Genomic DNA, 20,972 nt, shown 5'->3' with positions numbered 1-20,972 from the left:
CGCGCCGGTGACTGGGCACGCGCGGCGCATGCGCAGGAGCCTCGGCGAAGCTGCGCCGTGAGGAGAAGCCGGGGAGGAGGCGGAGAGATGGCGCTGGGGTAGGCGGGGCGCGCCGCGCCGGGGGCAGCCGAGGGCGAGCCGGGCGCTGAGGGGCGGTTTTCAGCGGACGGGCGAAGGGCAAGGGGGCGAGTGTCAGGCAGGCGTGGGAGAGCGCGGCGGGCGAGCGGGAAGCGTGAGGGGGGAGAGCGGGCCGCGACAGAGGGAGGCTGGGGCCGCCCGGGCCGCGTGCCCCGGTGCCGGCGGCTCCTCCGGGGCGCCCCGCTCGCTGCGGGGCGGAGCCGTGCCTCAGGGCCCCGGCTGGCCGGGGACCCACCGGGCGCTTCCCCCGTACTCGCTCGGGGCTGCTGAGACGCACTGGGCTGACGGCGGTTTGCGAGCGGCCGGGGGGATCCCGGCCCGCTGGAGCGGATGCGCTGAGCGCGGAGGGACGCTCCTTCGGTGCACCGTGCTGCAGGTGTCGGTTTTGCTAGCCTCCCCCCGTGTACTTCTAGCGTGCGGTCGTGTCCATCCAGAGGATGACAGCAGCAGGGTGTTGTGCGGGTTGTGTTGCAACATGGCTATAAAAGTCACAGGTTTATTCTTATGAGTTCTTAAATCTGTGTTTTGTTTCACAAGAAGTATTCTTCCCTTCATGGTAGTTAGGCATCTGATCATATACTGAAGGGAATGGTGAAGAACCGCGAGGGTTGATTATCATTATATAGAAAACGACCACAGAGAACCTTCCGTCGGCTCAACAAAGTGTTGCTGTTTTAAGAGATGATGATACAAATATTTTGAACCAATAAACTCTGTTGCAACCCTTTTATTCTGAACATTTCATCTTTGTGCTGGAATTTATTTGAAAGTGGAATTAATAAACAGCAAATATGATTGTTTTCATTATGTCTACTTAAAAATGCAAAATCTAGACAAATGGTGTGATGAAAGATAGAAAGAAAAATTACTGTTATAGTCTCAGGATCTGTCAATGCCATATGATATAGAAATGCCTAAAGAGGGTCCAGCCCAATGTTGAATGTCAGTGTAACACATAAAAGTGTCCTGGAAACAACATCATTGTATTAGCAAATATTTGGGCACACACTGCTCCTCTGCGTGGTTTATACCAAGCCTTTTCATAGGATTTATTAACATGGGGAGTAGGTCTAGTACATCTAGAGTAGAGCAACCACACACTAGTAATTTTGCAGAGAGATGCCTTCAGATCTCCAGTTAGCTCAGTGAGCAAAACTGTCATCAGCATAAACCAAGCTAGTACTACATTACCCTCGGGAGAGCCAGTGCTGTTCAGCTGTTTGCTACCCTGCTTCTCCCCTTTGTTCAGTTATAGCTATGAGATAAGTTGGATCAGCTCACACATACAACCTAGAGCAGGCAGGCATGACTGGACTGAAAGGGAGGGCAGATCAATCTCTTTGGCAGCACTCTGCAGTTGGGTCTGCCTAAGCTAAACAAAACCAGTATTATCTACTCCAACACCTCTATGCTCAATATCCTTAGGATACAGATTGCTCCTTATAATAGGTGGCTTTTTAAAAATATGATTTTAGCAAACAATGCTTAACTAAGCTATCCATACAGGCTAATATTCACAGATATATGAAAAGTTATGTTCTACCTTTTTTTAAAAAAAGTCTTGATTTGTACTAGAGGAGGTAATCCACAATGTGTTAAGACTGGTGCTTTTTAAACTGGCTCCAACTATGAGAATCATGAGAGAAGCAGGAGAGTAATTAATACTTAGAAGTTTAACAGTGTCTTTAAGACCTTTTTTTTCTATGGCCAATTTTGATTGCTAACTTAATTTTGCCTGCCCTAACATAATTCTCAACCATACCAGGTAACAGCACTATCCAAATTACATTAAAAGAGAATTCTGCATTTAAATTTATAAGTTTTTGCATTATATCTTCATTTTGTTATTAACATTTTCAGAAGTGTTACAATTTGAGCCTGATTTTCTGTTTTATTAAATTCTGCTACTTGCAATGGGGTCTTTTTGAGACCATTAGCAGCTAGTAAATTTGCTTTTTCTCCTTGTGACCACTTTACAAGGGAATTTGCCGCATTAAAATGACCAGCTTTGCATACACAATGCAGTGGAGTATCCTTGCTGCTGTCTAAGGCATTAATGGCCACCCCATAGCTCAGCAGATTTATCAGGTCTCTGTGTCCATATTCTGCTGCAATATGCAGTGCAGTCTTTCTCCAAATGTTTCTATCAATGTTTTTATTTTTCCCTGATGTCAAAAAGAATTTTTACAATATCTGTGTGTCCTTTGATGGTTGCATTGTGCATTGGAGTACGTCCATCCATGTCCTTAGCTCCAAATCTTCCTTTTTTAGCTAACAGAACTTTCACAATACTGAGATGTCCTCTCACAGCTGCAGTGTGCAGAGGAGTCGTCTTCTCCTTGTCTTGTGCATTGGGGTCAGCTTTAGCATTCAGAAGCATCTCTACCATTGTTTTATCTCCCCTTTCAACAGCAAAATGTAAAGGTGATTTCAACTACTTATCCTTAACATTAATGATGTTGGCTTTGTGGTGCAACAGCTGTTGGGCTACATCAGTGTTGCCTCTTTGACTTGCAATATGCAGGGGAGTAACAAATTCTTTAGTGACAGCATTAATTTTGGCCCCAGCATTAACTAAAAGGCCAACTAATGCTCCTTTATTATGAAGTGCAGCAACATGGAGCAGGGTTTCATCAGCTTGGTTCATAAGGTTAACTTCCATCCCTTTGTGCAGAAGCAGATTTGCCATGGAACCAGCCCCAGCCTGAACTGCCAAGTGTAAAGCTGTGTCTGAAGCAGGAGTCTTTACTCCAAAGTTTGCTCCCTTTTTGAGTAGAACTTCTGCTGATTCAGCTTTGCCTGTTTCACATGCCAGGAGTAGTGTACTGCATTTCAGTTTAGGCATTTATATCTGTACCTCTGTCAATTAAAGCTGCTACGATACCATGCAGATTTTTCTGTGCAGCTATAAAAAGAGCTGACTCCATTATGTCAGATGACAAATCTTTAAAATATTCTAGTAGTAGTTTGAAGGTAGATGGATGGTTGCTGTTGAGGGCTCTTTTGGCCATGTTGGAATCAACGCTGACTCCGGCTTCTAACAGTACTTTTGCAGTATTTTCACAACCCTGAGAAACGGCGTAAGTGAGAGCAGTCTGTCCTTTTTCGTCCTTTCCATCAGTGGAGGTGCCAGCCTTTAAAAGCAATTTTGCTGGTTTGCCCTCATCTTTAAGAGCTACCATGTGCAAAAAGTTGTGCTGGTTCCTGTAGCTTCTTGCCTCTTCTTTCAGGAGCATCTTCAATATGAGACTGTGGTTATTCTGTGCAGCCAAATGAAGTGGTGTCTTGCCTTCCATATCCAAACTGTTCATGTAAGCACCACATTGGAGAAGTGCTTTCACGGCATCACTATGGCCCTTCTCAGCAGCCCTGTGCAGGGGTGTTCTTCCTTTCTTGTCCTTCACATCTATCTTTGCACCTTTGCTGATCAAATATTCCATTATTTTTAGATGTCTGTTAGCAGCTGCAACATGCAGAAGTGTTTCACTTGAAGAGTTTAGTGCATTAATATCATTATCTTTCAATATTTTCTCTAACTCCAAAATATAACCTTTAGTGACTGCATCAAAGATGCCAAAATCAGAATGAACTTTTCTAGGTTTTGCTGCTCCTGGAAGTTGAGTTTCTTTTCTAGGACTGTTTTTTTTTTTTTTCCTGGTGCTGTTCACTGGTATTTTCAAACCAAACCTTGTCTTTTTCGAGTAGATATCCTACCAGTCGTCTTCTAGCATCTCCAATGCTTTCATTTACTTCACTGACGTATTTTCTCATCTTGCTATAAAGTTTTGGCTCCACTTGCTTTAAACATGGATAAAAAAAGAGCCTGCAGGCTTGTTCACCTTGAGAAATTAGTATGTCTAAAACTCAAGAGTACATTTCTGTTCATGTCCTGTAGAAACTCATGATCATCTTTTTTTCTAGGGTAAAAATACCAATGTCTATCAGCCAGTTCAGAACATGGTCTGGGTCATTTATGCCTTCTACTAGCTCTTCTTTTTTAGTCCTTAGGACTTCAATTGCATATGGATATGTAAACAGGGTAGTTGAATGCATGATCATGTTGGTAATCAAAAAGTGAATTGAGCTACTGTTTGATGTTTGAAGTTAAGTATGAAATAACAAAGCAAGCTCACATAATTTCACACTTTTTTTCACTGAACTATGAACCAGCAACTGTTATAGTTCAGAGATAAGTCTTTACAGAATGAGAAAAGAATCAAAACTCCCTCAGCTTTGTTTTTCTAGTTGCTAGAAGTCCTTTGATCTTCTCTGTTCTTCCTTAGCAACAAGTGCCGTTTAATAACAAAACAAAAAGCTGTGGTATGTAAAGATGTTCCACTTGGAAGACTTCTTCCAGATTTTGTATGCATAAATAGGGACAAAATCTGATACTTGAAGATATTTGTCTATCAAATTCCTCTGTTCCTCTGGCCAAGCTGTTTTTTGTATGTGCCTAAATGACCAGTATATTAAGTATGACAAAAGAAAATTCACGGCATAGTTACTGTTGCCATGATTAGATACCTTGTATGATCTTAAATGAGAGAGTACATATTGCCAGCTATGTAGATGAAAGCCCTATAATGTAATGAAATAAAAACATAAAGACCCAGATAAAAATAAACTATAAATGGCTAGTTAAAAAAGTGATCCAGCCTTTCTAATATGAGTTACAACTTCAGTCTATGAGGTACATTTAACACAAAGGCTATTTAGCTTGTCATTCCTGCTGTAACCTGGAGTCTGTCTGGAACTTAATTCTTTTCCATGAGGTGGATCAAGGCGTGTGATTCAGTATGCAACATTTAAAGTATTATTAAATAGAGCTTCAAATCTGTGAATATGTAGGGTCTTCAATATGTGTGTAGGACCTTTGACTCTAGCTGTAATTAATTTCACTTATTGGTATTAAAATTCCTTATGGAGAGAATGAAGTAAAATAATAATAATCTACACATTTTGAAACCAACTGAGAGAGGAATTGAGATTACAGAGTTCTGTAAGAGCTAGAAGTAAAATGAGCTGAAACGCTGAAAGCTTGACCTTATTTAAGAAAGTGGGAAATTTTGTCATCTGTTTCTTAGTTCACTGCCCTTTCTGTTGGGTCCTGCTGCCTTTGCATGTATTTTCTTTAATAGCATGTACAGTGTGACTGATAAGATTTTAAATTTTTTTCTATTGACTTTAGTTTTATAAGGAAGATTGCAAAGCTTAGTCTATTTAAAAAAAAAAAAAAAAAAGGATTTACTGAAGAAATAGCCAGGAAAGGCAAGACTTTTAATATATATTTTGAAAGCCAGCCAGTTACAAAGTCAGCAAATTTGACAGCCAATTTAAGAGCCCTGTAATTCCTCTGAAATGCAAAGAAGGGCACTACACCAAGAATAGCAAAACCTTTGTCATTTAGTTAATGATTGTTAACATGTAACATGGAAAACTCTGGTTTATTGTAGGGAGTCAGGAGGTCTGAACTGCATTCCCAAATCTGCTAATGACTCAGCCTGTGATCTGCAAATTGCATAGTCTTCAGATTTCACTTAACAAAGTACTGAAGATCTATCCATTTCTTGAGTAAATTAATAATGCTTACTTGAAGTTTCAAGAAATGGAATCTTTATATCACTTTTTTTATTGTTCCCATGCAGTTCTGGCGATGGGAAATGTTAGGTGAGTGCTGAGCAGTATTGTTAATGTAGACAACACAAGAAGTTTTGGAACTCCTGAAAAATTTAAAAATAGAAATTGTGATATTCTTTAAGAGTCTGTTAGTATGCCAGTAATTTCATAATGTGCTGAATACAGAAATTTAACTAGTAAACACAGATGAAAGGGTGCAGTACTCCTAACTGGCCTTGAGGAGGAACATTTGAACAATATATGCAGGCAGCATCTCTTTCAGGACCACTGTGGGACTTTATTTTGGGAAAATAATATGCTGCTAATTACTTGTTACTAGATGCAAATCACAGTCTTCAAAATATAATTATGCATTTTTAATAAAAGTTCTTCGTTATATGTGTGTGACTTACGAGGAAATTCTGTCTTAAACCAAGAATCACGTTTGACAAGAAAATTTTGGAAGCTTGTTGTATGGATTCAACTTTAGACATTATGTTTTAAAAGCATTTATTTTTTAATTAGTATTTTAACTACTTTTACAATTAAGCCTTTGTTCCAACAATGACTTCACAAAAAGGTTAAAAACCCAAACAGTTGAGGAGAAAAGAGATTCAGAATTGGCTATTTGAAGCGTGCTTTTTGTTTATATATTTTTAACTTATTAACTCTATTTATCTGAAATATAAATGTTTCAGAAAAGGGGAAAATATTAAGGTTCTACACCTCTTCTCCTTTAAGTGCATCAGACCACAAAAACATGGGATCACCAGGAAGCTCTTCATTAAAAATAAGAATGGCAAAATTTAATATTACTAAAGATCTAAGAAAAAAAATAAGTTGGAGAGAGGAAGATGCAAATCTTTGCCCTTCTTTGTTATCTTTTACATTTATTTGTTGTCTGAGGGGCGTAAGGTGATTCTATGATTCTGTGATGTGTGTTCAGCAGTATGGATATATAGAAGATCAGCTTATATACATTGAGGAAATTTTATATTTTACTCTAGAAGGGTGTACTAAAAAATTCTGATTGGTACTAGTGCAGGTTCAGCTTCAATAGTATCATCAGAGGAACTTCATGCTGTAGGTGTGATTTTATTTTAATTCCGTTTGTTGTCAAAAAGTAGATTGTCATGACATAGAAATCCTAAAAATGTTCACATAGACCACTTAAGCTCTAATATAATTGTTAAATGCAGAAGGAAGACTCTGTCTATATGTAAGATTACCTTAATTCAGATAGATCTATGTGGGTGACTTTGTGGGAGGATATCAGCTGTAAGCAATGTAGTAGAGTTTAGAGCAGGCCTTAAAACGGGCAGGTGATGCTATTCATAGGAAAGGACCCTTTTTGGCCTCTGCAGAATAAGTGTCCATATAGGGAGCTTCTGCTCACTGAGTTAACACAGCTGTAGCTGGTCTGAGAAAGGGGGCTCAAGACAGTTATTTTTGATGTGCCAACTCAGTTTTGCTACTAACTTGTGTCCTTGGGCAAATCACTTAATCTCTGTGCCCTGTTTACACAAGCGTTAAAAAAGGAAATTTTTTTTCTACCTCACAGACACGTCCTAAGTGTTTATTAATGTTGGTGCAGTGCTTTGAAGTTGTAGAGTGCTTTGAAGTTTTTGTCCTTTGAAGTATTGTTTTCTGACTTCTCCAAGGTGAACATTTATTTCTGAAATGAACACGTGCCCATGTTTTCTAGCTTATTTTACGTTGCTATGTCATCATCAGGTATACATTTAATTTTCTCTATTTTAATTTCTCAAAGATGAAAGCAACCCAAACTACACCTTGCATGTTAAATGAACGTGTGAGGTGATGTGACCGTGGGAGTGAGGAACCAGTAGAGGTCACCATTTCTCCACCGAGGCTTTCCCACTCGGTGCCTGGAGCCTGCAGCTGTGGTTACTGTCTGCTCCTGAAACTGCATGTAATGCAACTGAATGACTTCCAGTAACTTCTTATGTTCTCTAGGGCATTTTCTTGATAAAATTGATGGAAAGCCAAACATAATAACACAGTTTCACTCAACGTGATATTTTTATGTTTCCCAGTGTGTACTTTAATTTCATTTAAGACAATTGTTTGCTGTAATGCCAACTGTTTATTGGAGACATATCTCACTGTAGAAGAACTAGTCTGTAAGAGATAATAAAGCCAACATCGTTATCTAAACATCATGAGGGGTGGAGAAATATATCTGGGTAATCAAGGCATTCTCATTAATAAACATGGCTCAGGAATAAAGGTTTGTTTGGGATAACCAGAAGTCTAAGTGGGGCCTAGCTGGTTGAGGTTGAATTATATTTAAGTATAGCTAGATTGAGGAACAGCAGTGTTAGAAGTGTTCATGATGATGATTAGACTGTACTTGACTTATTATAACACTGGAAGAGAAGCTGACTAGTCAGAATGTCTGCAAGAGAGACAAAATGTAGTGCTTAATTTTGCCTGAAGATTAACTGCAGTAAATTAGGGAAGTCAAAAGGGGAGCTTTGGCACTGAGTGATCTTGTTTGTATTAGTCATATTTCTGTAGAGAGTAGGCTTGGGGCCTTCCTGGTGCTGAGAAATCTCTACCCTGGCTGGTATTTAAATACGAGGTGTTCCCTAGCATAGTGCCATCCTCTGAGTGGTACTGGCACGCACAGAACATGCATATCACCAGGGGCCTCAGCGGAGGCCTGCTACAGGGAGGGGAAGGCTGATTTGTCCAGTCTCATCATTTGCATCTCAGACTAGCACACTGTGCTCCCATCTTATTCCCTCTGCAACTTAGGCATAACCACCTCTGCAGAGTTCTGTGCCAGGTCCTATACTTGAAAGATGTACCTCACAGAAGGCACAGCTTCCCAGCTTTGTCCACTGTTCATGGATGCTTTCAAAATACTAAGTAATAATACAACAGCTGATACAATAATCCGGGTCATAATGTTATCCCAACACTATAGTATTACTTCTTCAAGTATAAACAACTTAAGATCGTGTAAAGCGCTGCACCCATACAATGCAAAATGCTTTTTTTTCCAAAGATTAGCATGTACTTTTATGAAGTTCCCAACCTGGGGTAATTGCAAATCGATAATACACATACACAAAGTGCCACTGATGGCTGTAAATGCTGATAGAGCAGGCTGTCTGTCTGGATTGAGCTGTAGGAACAAGGCTTAATGTACGTACCTCCGCTGAAGTGAGGATTAGGATTGTTTTTCAGTGTACCATGCATGTATTAGTGAAGTTTAAGAAGAGTGACCAAACTACTTAGAAACCAATTTTTGACATTCAGGTTTTTGAATAATTATATTTAAGTATTTTTCCAAACTTCTTCATGGAATTACTTGCCAGGCAGCTTCCTGAGAAGTAACATAGTGAAGGTAGAAGGAAAAAAGCTTTCCAATTTGGCTTCACAGACCTAAGGAAAACCAATATTCTTGTTTCAGAGCATAATAAAATAACTGTTGGTTTGAAACAAAGAGAAAAATGTTAGTAATTATATGATTAAATATATATTTAGTTACTTTAATTTTCATAGTGCAAAGTAAAAAAAGAAATATTTGAATTTTTGAGTCTAAGTGATGACTACTGCTAGTTATATATTTCTATACATATTTGTTCTGTGAAAGCCTTTACTGTCATGGAATTAATTTAAATTGAAGAACTAATTTGCCCGTTAATCTATTGACTAAACCTGTATGGACACTAATACTGATTTTACTAATGAGGAGATACCATTTCCCAATTCATTGGCTTAAAGTTGTATCAGTGTCATAATTTTTATAATAATTATCATTTTAGAAGCTTAAATGTGTCCTTTCAGACCAAGGCTAATAGAAAGCAGTTACGGCAAAATGCTAGCCCTTCTATCATTAGCATAAAACGTAAATTATGTAAAAGTATTAAGTTACTAAATTCTGAGGCAGCTTCAAAGATCAGCAAAACCAGAAAGAGGGAAGGCAAGGGTTTTTCTCCAAAATGGGCAGATTTTTTTCCATTTTAAACCAAACAAGCCCTTGTGGTTTTGAGTCAGGAGCATACACTCTGTCAGTAAAATCTTACAGAGGAAATACTTTCTAGAATCTAATCTTGACTGTTGAAGACCAAGGTTCTTGTTATATACCCTGCACTCATTGGGCTAACCTTACTGGCAGCATTACTCCCAGAAGGTGAATATGGTGGTGCCACTAGATCTCCCACAGAAGCCTTTTGGCCAAATTTGCTTTGTAGATGTAATTTGTGAAAAACTATTCTGAATTTATACCAGTACGCAAGCCCAATTTTGTTCGTACTGATTATAAAGTGCTGTAGATATGAATAGAGACTAATGTGTCCTTGAAAGGAAATAATGTTTTGCCACATCATAAACCAGTTTTAATTGCTGTTATTTATTAAGTTACTGCAGTTAGATGTCAAACATCAGACACAGCGCAGACATTTCCCTAAACGATGTCTTGCTAATGAAGTCTCCACACACACGCTTTGAAATTTTGCCCTCTCTGAGGAATCCATTTACAGTAAAATGTATATAAATTTTATTTATTATGTCAAAAGAATTTTCAAACCTATTTGTTTTAGTTCCACCGCTGTTTTTTTTCTGAACTTGAAGAAATACAAAACTTACCTCAATTCAGTGTGGACAACAGTATCAATATTTTTTGTTCTGGTAAGAAAAATTATGTTATAATAACTCTGTAAAATGTCTTCATGTCTGCTCAGTATGTCTTCTGAGTTAATGGTGATAAGCTTTAGTTTCTAAAGCTTACCACTGTCTTTTTGCTTACCACCAGCAGCAAAAGAATACTCTATTCCTGCAAGTGGGAGAGCAGATAGTAGTGAATAGGGCCTCTTTAAACCTATTAGAGGGCAATTGAAATAGTTGGGGCTGAGTGAGTCTAATTGGTCTTCCTGATAGACTTCTTGAAATACAAGGGAGGAGATTCCCTGCATCTCTTGCCTTCTCCACAGCTGTCATTTCAGGCCTCCATAACTTTTGTTTTTTCCCCCCTAATATTCTGGCTTTGTTTCTTGTTTCTCTGTTTGTTTACCTTAAAAATGATTCCTGAATTTGCTGCTCTCTCAGCTTGGGAGGGTGGCTATTACATGGTGAGTCCTTCAGGCTTATCTTATTGCTATAGTTTTATAGAAGACTGATAATAATTAGCACCATTTTAAAAAATTCTGTACAAGCTTATTTCTTACCCTTGAGCGACGGTAGTTCCTATATTACTTCTTTGCTTCTCAGTTTTTCAATATCATTTTTCACTGCAGTACGGAAAAGCAAGGCAACTCAAGATTACAAAAGATTGCCTGGCAGTGCTGGTTTAGCTTGTCTTCATTACTTTGTCTAGAATTTTATATTTAGAGAAGAAGTAAGTTGATTTTGGTTATTTCATATTAAATGACTAAATTATAGCTTTCATTTGAATTCTACTTGTCTTACTGTTCAGATATCTATTACCAGTACATCTTCACTATTCTATCTGTCTCCCTATCTATAGCACTTTCCTAGTCTTGAGACAATTGAAATTACTCAAGGGTCTTGCTTATGACCACTTTTTTTTTTTAATTGGTATTTTTTCCTTCCTTGTTCTGGAAAAAGATATGGAAGCATTTAATTTTTTTTTTTCCTGATTACCTTTATTATCATTTGTTTGTACTCCATCCTGATCAACTAGTTAAAATCATCTTGGACTTTTACTTGCATTCAGTTTATGTTTTTTATATATCAAAATGAAATTTAACTTTCCTTGTATAGCAGTGTGAGAAAATCATAGGCATGTAATTGTTTCTTTCTTATTAGTGTTTTAATCTGTTCACAATTCTGTAAGTTGGTGAGTACCTTTTGTTCAATTTTACAATATTTCTCATTGCTAGAGGGTTTTCTGAGGCATATAGAGTTGATTCTTTCACATGTTATCCCCTCTTCCCAGTTCTGACAGCTTCCCCTGTCTTTTGTTTGAATCCTCTGGCTTTGACTGACTATTTTGTTTCCCCCAGAATGTATGTGTCGTCTTGTATGTCAGGATCTGGATTCCTGCAGCTCACATTAGTCCCAGTTCAAGCAAAGCATATAACTAGACATCTAACTGTGGAGAAGTGCCTTAGTGAAGTGTAAGTCTGACTCCCAGAAACTTCAGTAGGACATTAGCACCTCCTATCTTTTTCTGAATTCAGAATTATGCTTTAGCATTAAGGAATTGATTAATTGGAACACCGAATCAGGGCCTCGGTTATTCTCCTGTCTGTTTGACTCTGTGAGAAATACCCTTGTTGATTTGGATAGCTCCCTAAATCACAAAGTCCTGACAACTCCTCCAGATTCATGCTGTTTGCTTTCCTTGGCGTATCCCAAAAAAATCCTGCTCTGTTCAGCTGCACCTGTGATATTCCAGCAGCTCTCTTTGTTCCCAAGCCATTATGTCTTCCTACTCAAATTTCCATTCAAAGAGTGATTCATGCAGCGGGGGAAAGGCATGACCTAGCAGCCCCCTCAGTTTCCATCGCTTTGCAAATCATGTGCAGTCTCATCTGAACTGGAGCTTTCATTTCAGACTTCTCTATTCCCATTCCTGGAACTAATTCTTTTATTCCTTATTCTGTAGTCTGCACTGTGAGGCGAGAAATGTTTGCTGCATAAAGAGGCTTTTTTTTTTAAACTAGCTTTGGTCACAGGAGCAATGGAAACACATCAGCATGGATTTTCTTTCCCCTAGGAATGCCTTTTCTCACAGCAGATGAATACTTATGGTTGTTACCTGTGCTGTAGCTACTCTGTGGGCAAAGCACAAGCTTGACTCATTATACCAGTATCCATTTTTTATAATAATAGCCTTCATACTCTGAATGTTTAGTTCTGATGTCCAGCTGGAGAGAATTGCACACCTCCACCACCAGTCTTTACAAGAGCTGCATGCTCTTCAGTCATTCTAATGCTTTTGATGTCTTCCATTGTCCCCTGTGCTACTTTCCTCTTCATCCTTTGAATATTACTACCTTACTCCTTTTTGAGTCTCCTCTTCCACCATAATTCCTCTATCATCCACCCACTCATTTACAACTTTGCACTCATTTACTGTGCAGTAGAAGCATTCCCTATTTGAGAAAGTTTTTAAGGTTTGTTTTGGTTTTTTTCCCCCCTTGCCTAAACAGCAGTTCTGGGTTTACAAGATTTTCAGGGTAAATTGTGTTTTCTGAGACTTCTGGGACTCCTGCCAGGTGACGTGGAAGATGCTAAAGAGGCATCTAGACCCATTGTAGTCTACCTGTAGGTGTATTTTCTGCTGTTATGGTTCCCAGTGAAGCAAGCTCTTTGGCTCAATAAGTGTAGTATAATAGTACAAAGAATAGTAATATGCCCACTAAGGATTTTAGAACACCCAGATTAAGGAAAAAATAGTGATTTTTAACAAGTCCTTGCACAGTGAATTAGCTACAATAAGCAAAGAGATGAGCTAGAGAATCAGCCTTCTTTTTTCCCTTGTATCACAAGACATAGGAAAAGCTTAGTTTCAACTAAAAGTTAATATGGCATCATGCAAATTGGATCAACATGACATTAAGAAATGAAAGAAGGGATATTGTAGTGACAATAGCTCAAACTATATTAGTACCTTCATGTTTAATTCAACAAAATATCACTATTGAAAATTTATCTGAAGCAGTCAGAGCTTGCAATAGAATTCAGAGGAAACCTGCTAAAGAGTATACATGGCCATGGCATGCTTGCTAGAAATATTGGCAAATTTAGCTTAATTGTAGCAGATTACATCTCAGATTTGCACTTTCCATACTGTTTTGGTTTGGTACCTGTATGACTTTCTTTATGAATCTTTTAAATCAAAAACTATTAAACATCTTTTGTGCTCTATAAGCTTGCTTTGTGTTAGTTTATTTTACAACAGGTTGCATTCTGTGATTCTGTGATTAATGTTACCTAGATGTGACTTTCAGTTTTGCACGTATTGGCACCAAAACCACCAGGATAGTAGTTTGTTCCCCCTTCCCCTCTTTTACTCACTGGCATAATTTCCATCCAACAAAGCTTTTCAAAAATAAGGAAGGAAAAGGCCTTCCTGTACAAGCTTCCTGTGAATCCTATCCAGATATAAAAGACTTGTGTAAAAGCTTGGCAGGCAATCCCAGCATATGCCCCTTAGTGACTTCCTTATTTTATGCTATCATGCCACGTACAGCAAATGAATCTGAAAATCAGAGTAATTTCCATTCATTTTCAAGTAAGAAATTCTAAATGGTAAATTTTCTATCTGTGCATAACACCCACATTTTAAATTGTAAGTTTTGAATGCTGACAGCATTAGTCATAGGAAATCCTGTATGAACATCCAGCACTGAAGTTGGACCTTCCCCTAGATCATGCCATAGAAGGAGTTTACAGGAAAACATTCTGCTGCTCTTAAATACTCATTGATTTTTAACCCTTTACATGCCATTCCATCTGGTATGACAGTGCTTTTTTTCTAGACCTCATTTCCCATTTGCTTGTGATCAAAATGGTATTGAAAAACTATGTATTTCAATGCTAAAATGTTGTGTATTTTAATAATATACCAGTTGCATTCCCCCATGAACACCAACAGTGTTCAGTGTATGCTATTCAGATGAAAATTAATCTGAATTAAAAATATTTTTTTAGAATATATTGGATATAAGAGAACCAAGTGCTTCTAATAGCAGGATGTAGAATTTCTTTATCATTGCATAGATATGGTTAATTCTCATACCAACATATTGCATAAAATAATAGATACAGCATAAGTATTTTAAACTATCCAGTGCAAAAAAAAAAAAAAATTGGTGTTCACAGAAACACAGAGCTTTGATAAATTGGCTTTGCTGTGCGCCGTTATGCTGGTTAACCCGTTACCTTTCCCACCCTTCTGCCCCTACCGCTCCCAGAGATGGGGCAGTGGACTCGGCCAATCGACAGTACAGTGTACTGGCACAGGACATTGCCATCAGTGTGTGACATTATGGAGGGGATAGTAGACATCTGTCACCCATTGTCTTCTGCAGCTGCCATTAGAAAGGTGGCATCACCGTCAAGCAATGTAATAAGCAATTGGCAGAGGTAAAATTTTAAGTTAGGTGTATCAGCTTACATTCATTCTCTGTTCTTGAGATACATACTGTCTTGGATAAAAGTGAAGCAGAATAGCAGCTTACCACAGACAGCAATTCACATGCACCTTAGGCGCTATGGTCGTAGTCTGTGAATAGCAGCAGGACTACCACTGTGCTCAGAAGAGGATTTACTGGACATGAACTTCAGTGTCAGCAGTGTGTTACTACCTTAAAGAACAGACTCATGCCATGATGCTGAGAAGGCAAATATATTAATACTCACATGTTAATTATCAGCTTCAAACAAGCTGTATAGCTCAGTAAAAATGGAAAGCTAAAAAAGCCAACATTACTTTGTAAATTTAACCATAACATGGTCAAGGCGTGAAAGTAACATATACAGCTATGTTGCACAGGATCATTTTCATATCACATGGCTGAACCAACTTCAGTAGTTTCTTTGTCTTTATTTAAAAGGAGCCTCCCACAACAGATACTGTATCTCTTTAAAAAAAAAAATCCTAGTTATCATTTTCATTTAGTGGGAAAATCCCACACATGTTGAGTTACTGTGGAACAGCTGGCTTAAATTAAGGTTTCAGACTTAAGGAAGGAATCCCAGAGTATAAAGTATCAAATAATAGCTGAATTCAAGATTAGGATGGGGCTTGTGATGCTAGGCATGGCAAGCATATATTACAGAAATGAACTTAAAGAATCGTAGTTTTTTTGAAGTGCGGTGAATCATAGTACTCTGGTTTTAGGTCAAAATACAGCAATGTTTAAATATAGTTTAATAAATGAATCAAAGTACACCTTGATATATCATTGTTCATAGGTGAGAGGCTTTAGAGTATGCAAATACTGATGGATGACAATAAAAGAAAAAGAAAGGCACTAAAAATTCTTAGTATTTAAGAGCTCTGCTTCTATTCTGACTCTTCTCATGAATTGCAAGAGCCTTTCATAAATTTTTGGAGCTTCATCACTATAAACAATCGTTTTTGGTTGTATAGGCAAAAGTGATAATTTTTACTGGCTACATGGAGAGTTTCTGTTTGATTTCAATCTATACTTATAAAACTTCACTTTTTTAACTCATAGACTCAAGGAGTCATAGCATCATTTAAATCAGAGTGTAGGTCTCCATGAAGTGAGTATTATTCTGAAGATCCGAACTAGAGGGAGGATTTAGGCCAAGACATAGTTCTTAGGTTTGGGGCTTTTCAGTTTTGTTTTTTTAAGCAAAGATCTGGACTGCCTGGAAGAAGAATTAAGTTTAGTACTTTTGTTCTGCACTGTAGATCTCCCTTGTGCTTCACACAACCAGCAGTTAAAAAACCACATGTGGGACTATGAAGTAGCTCCTCATGTAAAGGTGTAGGTGGAATTTGAACTCAAATTCATTACTTATTGTGCTGTTGTCTGATGTGATATCAGCAGAACCCCAGAAACCCCGAGGAATCTAGTTTTATTCTTGGATGTTAATTGCTAGGTCTTGCTTGTTACTGTTTCTGTACAGTTGTACAGTTTTATTTCTTCTTAATGCCCTTGGATCACTACTGCCACCACAGAAGTTAGACCCTCCTAAACAGGCAGGGAAGGGGTGAGATCGTTAGTAGTGTGCTTTCACAGACTGATGGGCCTGCACTTCTGTGCTATATTGAGCAGTGTATTCCCAAAGGGGATAACGTTAGCTTTTTCTTCTTAGATAGGACCGTGGAAGTGTCAGAACACTTAGAACTAAATTTCAGGAGAGAATACCATTCGAAAGGCTACAAAAAAATGAGGTGGCCCTATTCTTCAGCTGAGCTGCTGGTGTTCCTCATTTGCAACAGATTTGGGAATTGAGCTGTTTCTAACAGAAAAATAATTACTTAGTAAGATCTTTCCTTCTGTAAGCTCATTACTTTGTTGATTTTGTCACCATACTTTGTCACTGTTACCTTTAGTTTGATTGGAAATGTTTTTGATTGGAAATGGCTTTGCTAGTAGCAAATAGATATTATAGATATCAACTGTGAGAGCATTTTGTTAACCAAGTTGCCACATTCAATGCACAGGCACGCAACCATGGAGGCAACAACAATTAGCATTAAGTTAAAAATCAAGCCTTTCTCATATTGCCAGTCTGGCATTTCCTGTCCAGTGAAAAGCACAGAAGCTGTTTCTGCACATAAGAATGATAATGCAGTGAACAGAGGGGGCAAGGAAATAGCTTGAAAGTAATTTTGGGTGTGGTGGTGTATTCTGTAAGTAAATTCAAAACAGACATGGAAGCCAATATCAGGAACATGTGCAAGAAATTCCATTTATAAGACTTTGAATAATAACCTAGCTGCCCTCTTAAACAATTTTAAATTTATGTGCACAAAGTTAGTCATCTAACAAAAACAGTTTCATAAGCAGGTATACTAAGGACTCACAGTTCTCACTCAAGTTAATGGGTGCATGAAAAATGTTCACTGTGAAAGTCAAACCACGTTTTATAGGTTTGTTCATATGGGAAGCTGAGCTTGTTTAACCAAAAGTGTGAATTCAAATTAAGTTAGTAAAACTGGTGCAAAATCTGCTTGGGCATTTTTGTAGTGCAATTTAAATTGGGAAGAATGAATTTAAAAGTTCTGACTCAGTCTGTGGTAATTTGAAGACTGCTGGTGAGCATTTCTTCCAGAAGATGCCACATCCCTACTGCTTGTACCTGCATTTATGTTCCACCTTCCCTATTGCCCCACATCATTTTAGGTGTTTGTAGAGCTGTGTGGTTAACAAAATAAGGGAAGAAATACAGATTAAAATAAGTATCCTACAATACTCCAGAACGCACTGGAGTAATACCAGCACAAACGAGGGAGTGGAAAAGAAGAGGCAAAGGAGGAGGGAAAAGGTGGCTGCTCAGGCTGGCACCGATGTGAAAAAAATGCTTACACACATCAAAGCTGAGCTCCCTCCCTAAGGCCAGGAGGCGGATCTGTCAGTGCTCGCCTGGCAGCAGCAGCCCTTGTAGCAGTAGTGGCCAACTGTTTAGCTACTGCAGTCCACATACTGCCATATAAACCTAAACTGCTTTATTGGTTGCTTCTTAAAACACCACAGCTAAGGCTACTCGAGGCCATGCAGCAAGACCCCAGGTTATATCAAAAAAGTAAGACTGTGCATACTTGTGTACCAGTTTGAAGGAATCAGTTTTAAAGCGCTAGAGCTATGCAGCTTCCTTATGAAGATAAAAGTTTAGTCTGAGGCTAAGCAAATTCATGATAAGAAAAAAAGTCTCTTGGGACAAAATATTTTGCACTTGCTCATTTTCTTTTCTTTCTTTCTTTCTTTCTTTCTTTCTTTCTTTCTTTCTTTCTTTCTTTCTTTCTTTCTTTCTTTCTTTCTTTCTTTCTTTCTTTCTTTCTTTCTTTCTTTCTTTCTTTCTTTCTTTCTTTCTTTCTTTCTTTCTTTCTTTCTCTCTTTCTCTCTTTCTTTCTCTCTTTCTCTCTTTCTCTCTTTCTCTCTTTCTCTCTTTCTCTCTTTCTTTCTCTCTTTCTCTCTTTCTCTCTTTCTCTCTCTCTTTCTCTCTTTCTCTCTTTCTCTCTCTCTTTCTCTCTTTCTCTCTTTCTTTCTTTCTTTCTGCTCTGGGAATTTTGACATCCCTGTTTCCCAGCATAAGATGATACTATGATTTTTAAACATGGTTTTTTTCCAATATTTATCAGTGGCTGGATTTCCCAAACTGGTGTATCCAGCATCTTTAGGACTTGTGCTACTTTTTGGTAACTGTAAATCAGTATTTTGAGAAAGAAAAAAATTGATCAACTTTATTGTTACTTTCACAAAACTACACAGATGCAAAAGCTGTCTGTAGTTGTGAAGCTCAGTCAGTGACACTTCCTAAATATATCAAGCTTAGGTGGTTTTAGGAGTGCAGAAGTGGGAAATAAAATTCAGAAGTCTCTAACCAAGCTAATGTATTAAAAGCACAGATAACTCTGCATAGAGAGAAGCAGCCTACTTTTTTACAGGTCACAGCCCTGAAAACAGCCCTGAAAACTGATGTAGTGGGAAATTAGAGAAAGATGTGCTGCTGCCTGCAGTGCTGCACTGGAAAGATACTGGTTAGAAATCTCTGCTTCAAGAAGGAACCTGGTCAAAGACCACTAAATTCTGCTTACATTCCATCATTTAAAGAAGGAAACTTTGCTGTTAACTTTTCAAGGGTTAGCTTTGGTCTAACTGTAAACTCTTGCAATGTCAGTCCTGAAGTCAGCTATACTTGCTGTATAGCTTTACATAATTTTTATGTAATTTTGGAAATAAAAGCACATTGTTAACTGATCAGAATATATATATATATATCTAGAAATACTTTATCTGGTTCAGTCTGGAAGCAGGGAGAATGGTCAATCTGTATGATAGCAAAGCCAAACAAGAAAATTAGAGATGGAATTTGTCTTGAGAAATTGGGTTCTTTTTCTCCCCTTCAGGTATTTGGGTCAGACACTTGGTGATTACTTAGTGTGATAAAGATCATACCTTGACTGGGCCCTGCGGCACCACTGGAGGGTTCATAGTAAGTCTTGTGTTTAATGACTTCTTGTAAGAAGTGTTGAACAGTTAATGTTTGGGTATACCTTAGTGTTTATATATGGAAAAAAGAGTGTACATCACGTATATGATGCCATAGAGTAAAACTTTGCATACGAGAATTTGTTCATCACTAACACGTGGTAGATGTTCGCAGAACTTTTCTGGTTAGTAAAAGGAAGTGTCTCCCAATTCTAATCAAGTAATCATTACACCCTGGTTTCATCCTATCTAACTAGAGGCTCCTAAGCTAAAAAAAGTAGGCTGCTGAGGCATAGGCACTTCCAATTAGCAATTTAGTTTACCCAAATCACTCTTTGAGGAGGCCTGTGCTTTTCTGTTAACCATAAGGAGAACCTGTGGTGCCTCCTTTACCTAGATTAGGTGTCAGAAGTTAGACTGAATAAATCCTGAGCTGTATCTTTAAAGTGTTATGGCTTCATTTAAAAAGGAACTTTTTAGTTTTGACTTCTCAAGGTGAAAGTAAAGCAACAACCACAGATTGCAAGGTAGGTGCAGCAGCTCACAATTTTTACTACCATTAAAAGTTCTAAAACTACTTTTGGACACAGATGAAAATGAGCTTTTCATAGTTGCCCAGGTGCTTTGTTTTGTGGTCATATACAGGTCTGCAACTTTGAAAATCACATCAGTTGAAATAGGTAGGCTCCAATTTTGGTAGTCATAGGCCATGCTTTTAAACCTACCAGTTATCCATTCAGTGGAGATTAAAAATTTCTTAAGTTTTCTTTTTTCAATATGAGTGCTATGTGAATGGCTTTGTTTGAATAGCAACACTCACCGGATTATGCCTGCATCATGCATGTTTTCATGACTTGTAGTCTGAGACATAGAAGGCATGATAACAGCAAACACCTAAAAGTCATGCCCACTAATTCATCATCGTGGATGAGAATTAAGAAAAACAGCCCTGGACGCTCGGTTTTGAACCTTTAGTGTCCTCTGAAGTAACTGTGGTTATTCTGTGATTAAAATTATTCAGGATCTCCCTACTCATTGCTGTAGTTATTTTAAGAACTCAGGGAAGCTGATAAAAATAATCTATTTTTTTAGAATGTTTGCATGATAGTGGGTTTCATCTGAAGACTTTTCTGGCTGCTACACCGTCTGAGCAAAGGCTCCTGTTGCATGCATCTGTGCAGCTTGTTCCAGGACTGTTTGCTTTTGAGCTCCATCTGCTGGAATTGTGTCCTGTTTCCCACATCTTCGGTGTTATTATGATGCAAGGTTTCATAGGAATTGATTTTACTTTAAAAGAGAATAAGGAACAAAGTTGATGGTTGAGAGGAATTTCTAGCAAGTCGCTGGCCCTTTTGGTTAAGGAATCAACCTAAAGATTGCTTGGAGAATACAAGGCTCAAAACACTAATTGTGAGACTGAGGAAATATTAGTTCTTCCTCAACTTTTGTTGACAGAGTTGGTTTCTAGGCATTTTATAGAGATTTGGATTGATCAGGTGAGTGATAACCTATCAAGTTCTTATGAAATTTCAAAAACAGGGTACTCACTCTACTAATTTTCCTGAATTAGGGTTTTGTTTTGTTTTC

The 20,972-nt window shown here is 38.2% G+C and overlaps 1 protein-coding gene and 1 pseudogene across 2 annotated transcripts in view; one reads left to right on the top strand and one right to left on the bottom strand.

The window, feature by feature from the left end:
- The first annotated feature begins 34 nt into the window (after positions 1-34).
- FGGY (FGGY carbohydrate kinase domain containing) overlaps positions 35-20,972 on the top strand; it is a 327,922-nt gene continuing 306,984 nt past the window's right edge. For both annotated transcript variants that reach the window (XM_075097464.1, XM_075097457.1), the window contains exon 1: positions 35-98. The gene's annotated coding sequence lies outside the window, so the exon portion shown is untranslated. The remainder of the gene's footprint in view (positions 99-20,972) is intronic.
- LOC142058364 (CARD- and ANK-domain containing inflammasome adapter protein-like) lies at positions 1,975-4,411 on the bottom strand (annotated as a pseudogene).

This window comes from Phalacrocorax aristotelis, chromosome 6 (assembly GCF_949628215.1).
Source record: "Phalacrocorax aristotelis chromosome 6, bGulAri2.1, whole genome shotgun sequence".
NCBI classification, from domain to species: domain Eukaryota; kingdom Metazoa; phylum Chordata; class Aves; order Suliformes; family Phalacrocoracidae; genus Phalacrocorax; species Phalacrocorax aristotelis.
Note: the sequence above shows the minus strand (reverse complement) of the source record. Positions and strands in the feature narration are given on the sequence as shown.